This window comes from Octopus sinensis, unplaced genomic scaffold (assembly GCF_006345805.1).
Source record: "Octopus sinensis unplaced genomic scaffold, ASM634580v1 Contig13674, whole genome shotgun sequence".
Classification (NCBI taxonomy): Eukaryota; Metazoa; Mollusca; class Cephalopoda; order Octopoda; family Octopodidae; genus Octopus; species Octopus sinensis.
Window position 1 is genome coordinate 640,447 of NW_021833026.1, and position 12,250 is coordinate 652,696.

Consider the following 12,250-nt stretch of genomic DNA (forward strand, 5'->3'; position numbering starts at 1 on the left):
AATATAAAGAAAAGAATAAGTCGGCTTCATAAAAAAACACTTATACAGTGGGGCGATGAGGTTAATGAGCTCAAATTTGGGCCGAAAAGGTTCCAAAAAATCTGGCATGGCTAAAGGATTTATTGTGAATGATAAAAATGCAAGACAATTGCTTGACAAAAAAGAACTACCACCGAATATTGCTGTTTACTTTGAATCTTTTTTCAGAAGTGACAATAAACACATAAACTAATTTTTCAGAGATCTAAAATTCTCGACTACGCTAATTACTCTGGTAGAGATACAAATAAAAGCTGGAAAACAGCGAATTTCGGAGAATTCATGATATCAAGGGGAACTCTTGAAACATGTCAATTTTATTGATTTATGAACAAAGAAACACTTTAAAATATATATTTTAAACACACGCATTTCGGATATGACTTGAAATTTTAAAATATATATAAACCTGGAAAGCTGATTGGACTGGTAGAAAATCTCAGACCAATAATTCCTTTAAAGACTCAGCGAAAACTACTGTCCCTGATTGTCTTGATAACATTTTTTTCACAATAGACAAATCTAATTCATTATAAATAATTTTTTCACTTTTGTATGCTTTGTATCTAATTTCAAAGGAAACTATTCTTTAACTGTATTCAGTCATATTCACAAAATCTAAACAATCAAAATCGGTTTTATTTATCAAGATTTTAAGTTTAAACTAATATGTCGCGACCCACGCTGGCGACCATCCCACGCTGGCGACCATCAGTTTGACAGGTTATGACCTTCAGTTTGACAGGTGATTAGTTATTTAATTTAAACCGGAAAAAATTCATTTTAAGAAATGGTTTAGCGTCATTTTAGAAAAAAAATTATGGTTTCTCTCAAAATATGTTAGCATGAAAAAAGCGACTCAATTTATCATTATTAATGATCGGTATATTTGCGACTCCTAACTCATAGTCTTTATCTAAAGGACGAGAATAACCAAAAACACAAATTGGTCATTTGTCTGGACAATGAAATGGAGATGAGGACACTAACATTTGTCATTCACCAAGAATCCCACTAGGGAATACGAAAGCTTCAGAAAAAGTGCAGTGAATTCTATTTCACTGTAAAACGTCCTGCAAATCTTTAAAAAATAAAACTGCTTCTGGTAAGACTTGAAATTTAATTGAACAAGTGGTGAATAAATTCCAAAAATTGTTTTATCAAATTGGATATTGTCAGATCTTCCAAACGGACAACGGGTTGGAATTCAAAAACCAACTTATGGCTCAACTATGCGAGGAATAAATTTGAAATAAATTAGGGTGTAATTGAGCGCTTTAACTAAATAGTAACTTTTTTCTATAATACGACACACCACTCGGCGATCAATGAGACCCCCTTCAAAAGTTTATGGGTATTTCTGGAATTAACACTGTGATTTATGAAATACCAGGTTATAATCTTATTTATAATTTAGATGAAAATAACGAGGCATTGTTTGTCGAAGATAAACTTAATGGTAAATTTACGATATATTTATTTTTAGAAACGAATAATAAAAGATTGTGGGACGAATCCGTCATTGAAGCTACACAGATTTGAATCCCCATATGAAGAAAAGGGAAAAATATAATGTCTAAATACAGATTAATGGTTAGTTGTCTTTCCTAACAAACATTTAGTTCGAATTACAAAATAGTTACTATGAATAGAGATAAAAAAAATGTTAAGTTTTTTGATTTTTTAGCAATTATCTTTAGTCAGTAATTAGTGTCAAACTATGTAGGTCGCCCTGTCAATCTTGTCAACAATGAAGGTCGCTCTGGTCGCCAGCGTGGGTCGCGACATAATAGATAAAGATGACAGTTTATGGACTGTCACTTATGATCAATCTCTGATTTTCTCTACCCACCGAATACGATGTGTAATAAAGCTAGGCGCAAGCTAAACGCACTACGTGCAGTCTTTGATTAGTTTTTGAAGAAAGTTTAAAACTGATATACAAAAGATTCATCAGAACAACAATGAATTATGCCTTTTTTGCTGGTCTCTGTCCGTCTTGACTACATTTCTTAAATACTTACAACAAGTCAAAAATGCTGGGTTTAGAACGATAATCGGATGCTTAAAATCTTTATCTATTAATCACCTCTATTGGGAAACAAACATCCTGCCCATCGCCGACCATCTTAAAATGCGCAGGCTCGAATTTTTTGATGACTCTTCGACTGCTTGCCGCTCAGTTTACAATTTTTGCAAATCTGCCAACAAAAGAAAAATACGTGTTACCTGTGCTGATCTGGAAAAAACTCTGTTGAAAATCTCCTTGGGGAACAAAAAAAATCGGCATTAATGCACGACTTTATCTCCACAAGAATATTCAGGAGATTATCACCGAACAAAATACTCCAAAGACGTCCCCAGAAATCGATGAACACAAGAGGAACGTGCAATTCTTGCAAGACTTTGCTGCAAACAATAAAATTTATCTACTATTATGAAAGAGTGTGTCTACAAAAAAGTCGAAGAGTTCCCGATGGAAACAAAAATGCTGATTTTGTCAAATTTGTTCGAACATGAGAGAACTGACACAATTTTCGTTGTTGTTGAATTCCTGGTAACTGGCTTTGTTTCGACTCGAAGAATACGGGATTTTATGAACAGAAGCTTTCGTTTCTCGCCTTTTTCACTTTGTCGACCAAATGCCTGGTCCCCATTGCTAGATATAATCCATAAACACTCTAATCGAACTTGCTTAATTCCTTCAAATGTCCGACTGACATGGAGGTTATTTCAGAGTGGAAGGCACTTGTAAAATTCTTTTTTAAAAAAGTAGTTGGACCTAAAACAAACACATCATTGATTGTAAATAAAATGTGTAAAATTAAAAACACACAAAAATATATTCCATTGCACGTGATCACAGAAGCAGGAATCAGCGGATAACACGCAATATGAATTTAACTTGAACGAGTTTTTCATGACGAGACAAGGAAGACATGTTCTGCCGAAAGTGTTCCAATACCTCAGTCTCTGTCTCCGACAGATAACCCAAATACTCATACCAATACGGCAAAAGAGGACCATTCTACACATCAAACTAACACTAGCTTACAAATCTGTCAATAAAGTTAATCACCACGTGTTCTATTCTCCTCACCTCCTCTCCCTCCTGCAGTAGAGGATGCAACGTGGACAGTGACTTGAAGGCGAAAACAACGAACGGGGGATCCAAAGAATACTACAATAACAAAGACAAGTACATTTCTAACGACCTGCTCAATCAAATTTATGAACGCCCCCCGAAGTGATACGTACTCGGACGGGATGTACTCCACCAGGAAAATAACAAATCCAAACAGTTTATCCACGTGCTGAAATAAACTTAAAAACAACCTTAGTTAGAAATGCGACTCCAATTTGTGACATTTTGTTAGTCCTGAGGTGTGGTTGGATGGTTGAGGGGGGAGATAGAATTGTACAACTGGTGTGGAACATTTTATTTGTGCAGATAATTGCGTGTGTAGTGCAGACCAGTATCGTCCTCCACCAGTAGAGAGAATGTCCCCTCCGTATTTCCACAGTCACCCCGAATGACCTGCCACAGAGAGGCCACCAAACTGCACGTGCAAGCAAGACAATACCGTGCCAACTGCATACACATTAAGACAAGACGAGCCATGCTAAGAAATAATTATTTATACTAATTATTTATAAGTATTAAAATTATCTTGTAATATATTTCATATAAAATAATAAACCGTGATTTTCATGTCTTATATGGTGGACGATTCTGGTGTAAATACAGTAAATACTTATTAAAAATAATTCAGAATTTATTTGACAAAAACTTGGAATTGAAACGAGATTTCGATCACTATAAAAATAATCTGCGTATATCAATATCGAAGAATCTCCACGATGAACTCGAATTCGACTTAATCGAGTGCGATGTTTCCATTGCGAATGCTCTGCGGAGAATTATGATGTCGGAAGTCCCCACAATGGCCATCGAGAAGGTTTTCATAACACAAAACACGTCCAATGCAATCCCCGACCAAGTAATTGCACATCGTCTAGGCTTGGCTCCCGTATTTGCGGATCCTGACTTATTCGAGTACAGCAAAGGTCTCCCTTCTCAACAGCAGATCCCCTCGTTGCCGACGAGTACTCCACACTTGTATTCAAATATTCAAAAGTTTGTCGCAGTCTGAACCCCAAATCAAATGCACATGACTTTTGGGATGGATCTGTGTGTATGAATTATTCGCGAATGTTTTAGTTAGTTCTGGACTACTGAAATGGGTGCCAATTGGAAATCAGGCGGAAAGAGTATGTTTAGTGATATATTTGGGTAGTTGGCCGGACAGGAGATAAGAATGTGGGCAGCTCTGCCTATTTCCCGTCAAACACTCGGAGATGTGAGATTGGCTGTGTTGATTTGCAGGAATTGGATTTTATTTTCAGAATCATTCCAAAATGATTTATGAGGGTTGATTCTTTTGATTTTGCAAATGGAATTGCCCTTGAGAGGAAAATAGAGAGTTTAATAATTTTCCTGCGTAATATTTGTCCAGTAATGCCACATTTTGGAAAATTTGTGATATCCTGAAATACAGGAGAATCTTTAAACAGTACAACCCCTCAACACTGTTCAAAAATCGCTCCAGGTAGGGCTCTCGAGACGAGTGGATCGAGTGGGATCGGGACGTTTTGCTTCTTCAAGTCAAGGCCCGTCGGTTACAAAACTGAAGGGAAACCTGCCCTTTCCGGAGCTTTGTGGATTAGTTTGTTGATTTCAGTGTGCCTTTCATAATAAAATATGTTCGTTTTTGATTCAATGTAAACTATGTAGGTCACCTTGTAAAGTATGTAGGCCAGCAGGTTACCATCCTGGTCGCCAGCGTGAAATGCGACATATTGTGTCAGAATCTATCACTATAACCTCTCACCAAGCTCCTCTATATCCTCCACTACCTACACCCTGACCTTCTGTCAAATCTTGATTTCTTTTTGAAGACTTGTGTGGAATCAATCCTGAATATTCATTTTGACGGAATCGAGTAAATCGCGTAAACATAACGGACCCTCTTTAGAATTGGACTCCGCTTGCTAGTGATCTCGCCCTTCAACTTCATTTCTTCTCACTATTCAGTACCCGTGGGTTAATCCAAAAGATTTGACTCTCCATTCTCGATAACCTTATCAGCTTCGATAAGTTTCATAACTTGAGAGAAGATTTCTGTACATTTCATGTATTATGCCAAAATATATGGCACTGGATTCCCGAATTATTTTCTATTCATTAAATTATATAAAGATACTACATGCTTCAATCAATTAACCCAATCATATCCTTGAAAACAGCCATGCGTTCTGAAAACCCGATGGCAATGTTGGATCCAAAAATCTAGATTTTCATTTTATTGTCCAGATCTAAATTGTTAGTAAAAAGCATATTAATGCTTTCATAGTGTTCGGGATAATTTCTCCGCCTCACCTCCTAGGCTACCACGACTCCACCCGTGTACGGAATGGCAACACTAACAAAATTATTTTCCAAAATAACGAGGCTATAACCGCTTTATATGGCTAAGCTCATCTATACCCTCTACTACCTCCCTTGATTGTTGAAGATCTTCTTATAGCCGACATTTAGAGAAAGATTGCTTCTTTTATATGTGAGATACAGGAATCATCATGACTCTGGCAAAGAATTTTGATTCTCATTCTTTGTGGGAACATTTAAGCAACTCTCTCTGCATATAAATGAGTCTTTTCTTGCTTTAATAAAGAACTTAATTTAAAAAAATTACGTCATCCAAAAATTTTTTCAAAGTAATAGAAATTAGTTTGAAATGAATGAAAAATATATTCAGTGTCATAAGGAAGTCAGCCTCATGTTTGTCGCTGCTAGAATTTGTCGATTCTAAGGAACTTGACTCTCTGTTGCAAACTAAATGTGGATAAATCCGTGTTAAACGACATTGTCAAAAGAGGCCTGGACTCAGCAGGCTTTCATTCTGTGGGTCTCGATCCGAAGACGGGAAACGTTTCAATGGATTACTGCGGTTAAGAACATGTTCCCCAATTGAATATTGTGGTCAGAATTAACAAACACTGGAATAGAAGAATTAAGAATGATAGGATTATGTATTTTAAATGCTACAACATTTTTAAAACTCTAAATGTTTTTTGCAATTTAGTATTTGACTTATAATTATTAACTTTTGTAAACGCTTTTCACATCTTCATCTTTCTTTTTGGTAACATTTTTAAAATTTTTTTATTGATTTTGTTTTTATTAGTTTGGAGGCTTGCTAAGTTGGGCATTGGTCCAATTCTAGTGGCACGGTAAGGCCAGTACTGAAACATATTACATCAAGTCATAAGTGCTTTTGATTCTATTAAGAATGCGTTTATTCAGGCATCATCTTGTAAGTGTGTCGCAAAAAACAGACTTACCAGACGGTGCAGATTAAGCGAAGGTTTCAAGTTTTCGAAGAACTCTGCGGACTAATAATATTCTGATTATTTTTTGTTCATAATCCAAGTGATTTTGTCACGAATAAATGTTGTCAAAATTTCTGACAGACTCCTAGTCTTCTCATTCTTATACAATAAATTTTACTCCCGGTGATCTGTCAATCGGAAAGGATGGTTTGGAGGATATTTTATTTGTGTTTTTTTATTGATCCATTTTAAGGATCACTGAAAGAGAATAATATAGAAGGCCTACAGGATACCTACAATTTTTTAAAAGTAAAGTCTAAACAAGCAGACTCTATATTTGTGTGACATACATTGAGAAAGAGTATAATCAATTATTTATGACTAAAAGTACATTTCCGTTCATATTCTTTTGTTTTCTGTACTGAATTGTATAATTGATTCAATTTTCTTTTAAAGGTGAGGTCATTTGATTCAAAAGGGCTTGCAAAATGGAATTTGCAGATTGACAACGAACAGTCACTTTGAATGCTTTCCTTTATTTTAGTGGTCGAATTGGGCCTTTTGTATTTTGAGGTTTCTATAACAGTCTTGCTAGGTGTTTGGGATGGTTGAGGATCGTAGTGCATAGACAAACATTTTGGTCTGATTCCACTTCCTATCACTATTAATTGGTTGTTTTCCACTAGTTGAGAAGGGGAACATTTTTTGACATTATTGCATATATATGTATTTTGTTTATTTAATATTTTGATGTCATTTTTTAATATATTTCCCTTTTTTGTATTAATTTTTACAAAGTGGTTTAAACTAGAATTTATAGTTTGATAAATACCGATTTATATTAAATACTGAGGACATGTCCGTGTGTGAAAAAGGAAACATCACCTAAGCGGTTAATAAAAGAGAAAATATAATTATTGTATTTTTAATATCTATTTAAATGTTAGAATATAACTAAAAAAAATTTAATATTTATTTTATGTAAATTAAAAGTAAGTCATCTTGCTGCTTAATTCCTCTGGTTTTCGAGACCAGTGGGATAATTGGACCCAAAGCGCTCAAACTCCTCTCAGAGATTGGTTTAATCATCTCGAGAAGGAGTCACGACAGTCGTGAAACGAGCTGGCTTTTTCAGCGGATATCGTTCGCGATATTACGTGGAAATTGCCTGCCCATTCTGTGGTCTCCTCGGCGACTTATTTAGTTTAGTTAACTTCTCTTTTTTCATTTTTAATTAAAAGTATTTGGTTAAAGAAATTCAAAATAAAGTAAGTCATTAACTGGTAAACTTGATGCGGACATGGATTTTTTCTTTCAGGAATTTCATTTCATTCATCAAGTAAAATGATGTTCAAACTAGAAAGAAAAAAGTAAGCAATTGGGTGGCTAAGGGAATTGTCGAGGGCCTGAGGGTCAGCTCAACGATGCCGCGCTGCGTATTGAGTGGCAGTTTCCGCGGAGCACAGCAACCGAGATTCGCTGGAACAGCCAGCTCGTCTCCCTCCGGTCGTTTGTTTTTGTGGAGATTTTTCTACCAATGGCGGTGAGGAGTTGAGTCGCAGCCTTTCCGACGATTCCAGAGGTTTCGAAGGCGAGGGGGGCAAACTCAAAAGCGTCCGAAATACACCGGTATTTCGTCATCTTTGTCTCTTCAGCCAGCGCACTGGCGGAACCGGGTTTGCGACAGTCCTGGGAAGCATTGTCGCCGAAAAAGAGTCGACACACGTGGCATCCCAAACCAGGGACTTGCCTTCCCTAAAAGGAAAGGTCGTCATCCCGTCGGGACGCTTGCCGTCGCTCCGGAAAGGCCGACTGGCTCTAGGGTGGAAGGGAAACCAGCCGACTCTAGAGCCCCTCCTCACAACGTCATTCAGATGAGTGTGACGGGGAATTCTCCCGCACTCTTCTTACACGACAAGCGTGCAAGCCGTTTGACGAAATTGAGGACCCGCACCGGCAAGAGTGGGGCTGGCAGATGTCCAAACCCAATCGTAAGCTGATCCCAATCCGCAAGGATTCGTCGTCCAGTAGTAACCCCGTACTAGGAGTGGGGAGAGCTTTGAGCCAGTCACCCGTGTGCGGCTGACAGGCGCAGTTAAGGGTGGCCAGCTGGAGTTGGTCCGACTTGGAGCGAAGTTTTCGTAATGTTGTCAGCAGAGAATTTCGTCCCAGCCCTTTGAACTGAAGGGATCGTGGGGAAATCAAGGTCGAGTGAGCACCACGTACGGCATGCAGATAAGAATTCCGTGAGCTCATTAAGTTCGAGAGAGGAAGTAGAACTGAGCAAACGGAATTCCTGGAAGCCGACATGGATAGAATAGCAGGGTAGGGCCAGGTCCGCACAAGGGCGGATCCCGATCCCCCCGAAGCGAGTTGGTAAACTGGCACGGTAAAACCGTCACCAGTGAACCTCAAATTGAGGTGGAATGTTAGCGATTGGTGGACAAGATTATCGATTCTGGATAATGAGTCTGTGGCAGCGAAACACGGGGAGGAACGGAGGATATAGGTCAGTCTGGGGACGAAAAGAAAGTTCTTCAACAAGAAAAACGCAAGATGCGAGCCAAGCCCACGGATCCGATCAGTGAGTAGTTTAATTTCGTCCCATTTAGACGATAAGGCATTTTCTATGCCATCAGCGGAAATTGGAGAGCCCAAGATAACTAGATCGCTGGTGGGCGTTAGCCTTAACCCAACGATCAGGCTGCTGAGAGAGGAGAATGTGTTGCGGAGAGCGGCGGGGCAAGAGAAATGTTTACGAGTTCGCATTTTTCGCCGTAAGAGATAGTCCGATCTTGGAGAAACCGGAAGTGATTCTCTTAACGTCTTCCATAACGACCTCTGTAGGTCCACCAATCGTCACTCGTCCAGGTACCAGAAGTTAACAGTGGAAGAAAGGTTCCGTGCAATGTGTTCAACAGAGAGGGCAAACAGCAATGGGCCCAGTGGGTCACCCTGCTGAATGCCGCATTCTGACATGATGATCTGATCATGGATCAGAAGGCAGCTTGGGGCAGAGTATGCCAGCTTACAATTGGGAAGAGAACGGGGCAACGTGCCGAGACCACTTCGAGCAGATGGTCCCGGCGGACGCAGTTGAATGCGTTGCTGACGTCCACTTCACGATGAACTTGCAGTCTTCTGGCTTTGACTGACAAGTTGGCGAGTGCCGTGCGCGAGAATTTCGCAGGCACCTTGGACGCCGACACCGTACTGGAAAGGGAGAAACTCCAGACTCAGGGGGGAACCACCCTGCGGGACATTATCTTGGCCGAGAGTCTCCTGAAAACGTTACCGACCGCAATGGGCTTCACGCCACCATCGGCTTTCGACAGGGCAATGAGGCCAGCAGAGAAAAGAAGATCTCTGGCGACGGTTGGAATCTTTTGCAGGCCCGATTCATCAACTGCAAGTGGACTAGAAACATTCCTGTCAAATCGACGTTATATTTCGTTTATCCTAGTATCCGGCTCAGTATTACTAAGCTAAGGGAAAATATCAAATATATTTCGACGGTATTCTGCCTTCATGGCCAAGGAAGTATGTCGAACTTTAAAAATAAAAAGACTTTCAAATTGAGCCTAAAATATTCTGTCTTAGAAAGATCATGCTTCTATTTTTACTCAAACTTTTAAACCTGAGAATGAGAATTTGTTTTATATTTAGCCAGGTTGGTTAAATCTTGACTTCCTCCGTGGAAATATGGATTAAAAAGTCACTGAAAAATTGTTTATATTTTTTACTTGATCAAAAAAGTTGAAGAACTGAGTCCCTCAAGACAAGTTAGGAATAATAAGTGATTCACGTCCGATGGTCTTATCTTCTGACATTGTTGAAAGGATAGTCAAGAGCTCAAAATTCAGGTCACCGACACCGCGCTGCGTATTGAATGGCAGTGTCCGAGATTTTCTGAAAAAGTTTGTCTCAGTCCGATCGTTAGTTTATATTAAAAGAAGACAACGTTAATAACGTCGTGCATACAGACAATGCCAACTCTGATTGAGTCGATAAAGAAGACGTTTTTTATAAATTACTAAAAATCCTAAGAAAATCAATTTTCAACAAAAATTTTATTAACGAAAGCGATTTTTTGAATTTTGACTCATGTGTGCACGTAAGAATGACGCAAATCCTATTTTGAAAATAAGAATTCTTACAAAATTTCCTCCAAGTTTTCCTTAATTCATATGCCGCTTTATGAATGAATTCAGAATAAAAGATCATTACAAATGGAATACTACAACAAATGGCAATAAAAATTGCAAAAAATTCATTTCCGAATTTTAAAGCTTCAAGTATATGGATTAATTCTTTTAAGAATTAATTTGGAATAAAATATTGTACTAAATCAGGCAATTAGTCAATCCTGTATTTTTATATCAAAGCCATGCTGATTTTTTATAAAAAATGTCATCTTATAATCTCAAAGATGTGTTTAATCGTGACGAAACCGCAGTGTTTTTTTAAACACACGTCATAAGACGTTGACACTACAATCCGAAGTAAGAGCATCGGGAAAGGTTTATAAGGACAGCCTTACACTTATGTTATGTACCAATTATTTGGAAATAAATTAACCCATTTATCATCGGAAAATCAAAAAATCCTCTTTGGATGAAGAATTTGAATGTGAAAAAACTTCTATTAACATATGGCAACAGCAAAAAAGCATGGATGAATTGTATTTTGTTTGAAAATTAAGTGAACAATCTTAATTAAAAATGAAAATCGAAACATTCTTCTTACGTTAGACTGCGCTCCTGCTCATTATATTGATAGAAAATACGGTAATATTGATTTTTTCCATTCCCGCAAATACCACCTCAAAAATACAACCACTTGACCAAGAAATCAGCAGATCTTTTAAAGTGAACTATGAAAACCTCATGATGAGGAATATTACTTTAACTGAAAGAGAGGATACAATTAACTTTTATGAAAAAATCAGTAACTTAACTAATTGATGCAATACCATTGATAATTTAAGCATGTGATGAAATTACAAGTAACGAAAATTATTTAAAATTTTCGTTAAAAAAATTCACTGTACTTCTATTAACCGTGTTTTATTTTTTAGAGAATCAATCGATTAATAGGAAAAAATGGTTGCATAATTTGTTATTTGTGATGCTTGTAGTCAGTTGTTAGTTTGCGTGTGAACATGCTCATATGATGAGATAGCCAGGTTTATGTAATCAAGATTCCACTTTCTCATTCAAAAAACGATAATTTCATGATCAAGCCGTTTTTATTTTTAGTTATTAAATCCGATATTATTAAAACTAATTAACTTTTTTTTCCGAAATACTTTTCTTATCGGCGACCTCAGGCAAGTTTATTGTCGAAATTCTTTTTTCACATTTTTCCGTCGTGGGAGCTGTTTCGCTCCTATTCCTAAAGAAATTTATATTCTGAATTCCTAAAAATTCTGAAGAAAATCTAAAATCAAAAATGTTTGTCTCTAAGTTTTCCATCAAACTTACTAAAAATTAACGTACTTGTAATTAATAATTAACTTAAGTATTTTGAGTCTTATGAAGGAAAGAACCCATTGTATTTGAAAGTAAAAACATTGGACTATTCAACATATTAATAAAGGACATTTATTCAGCTGGAGAAATCAATAATTAGTCTTTCTATCAGACTGGGGAGAGAATTCCACGAAATGTGATGACCCTAGTTTAATCCAAAACGAATCAACCCTGAATGACACTTTCCCCGACGAAGAGACCGAAATGAGATAGTGAGACACATTTTGGACATCTACTCTGACTGATAGGGCGTAAGAACTCGGTGTGGTCGAAGATTTACGAATAAG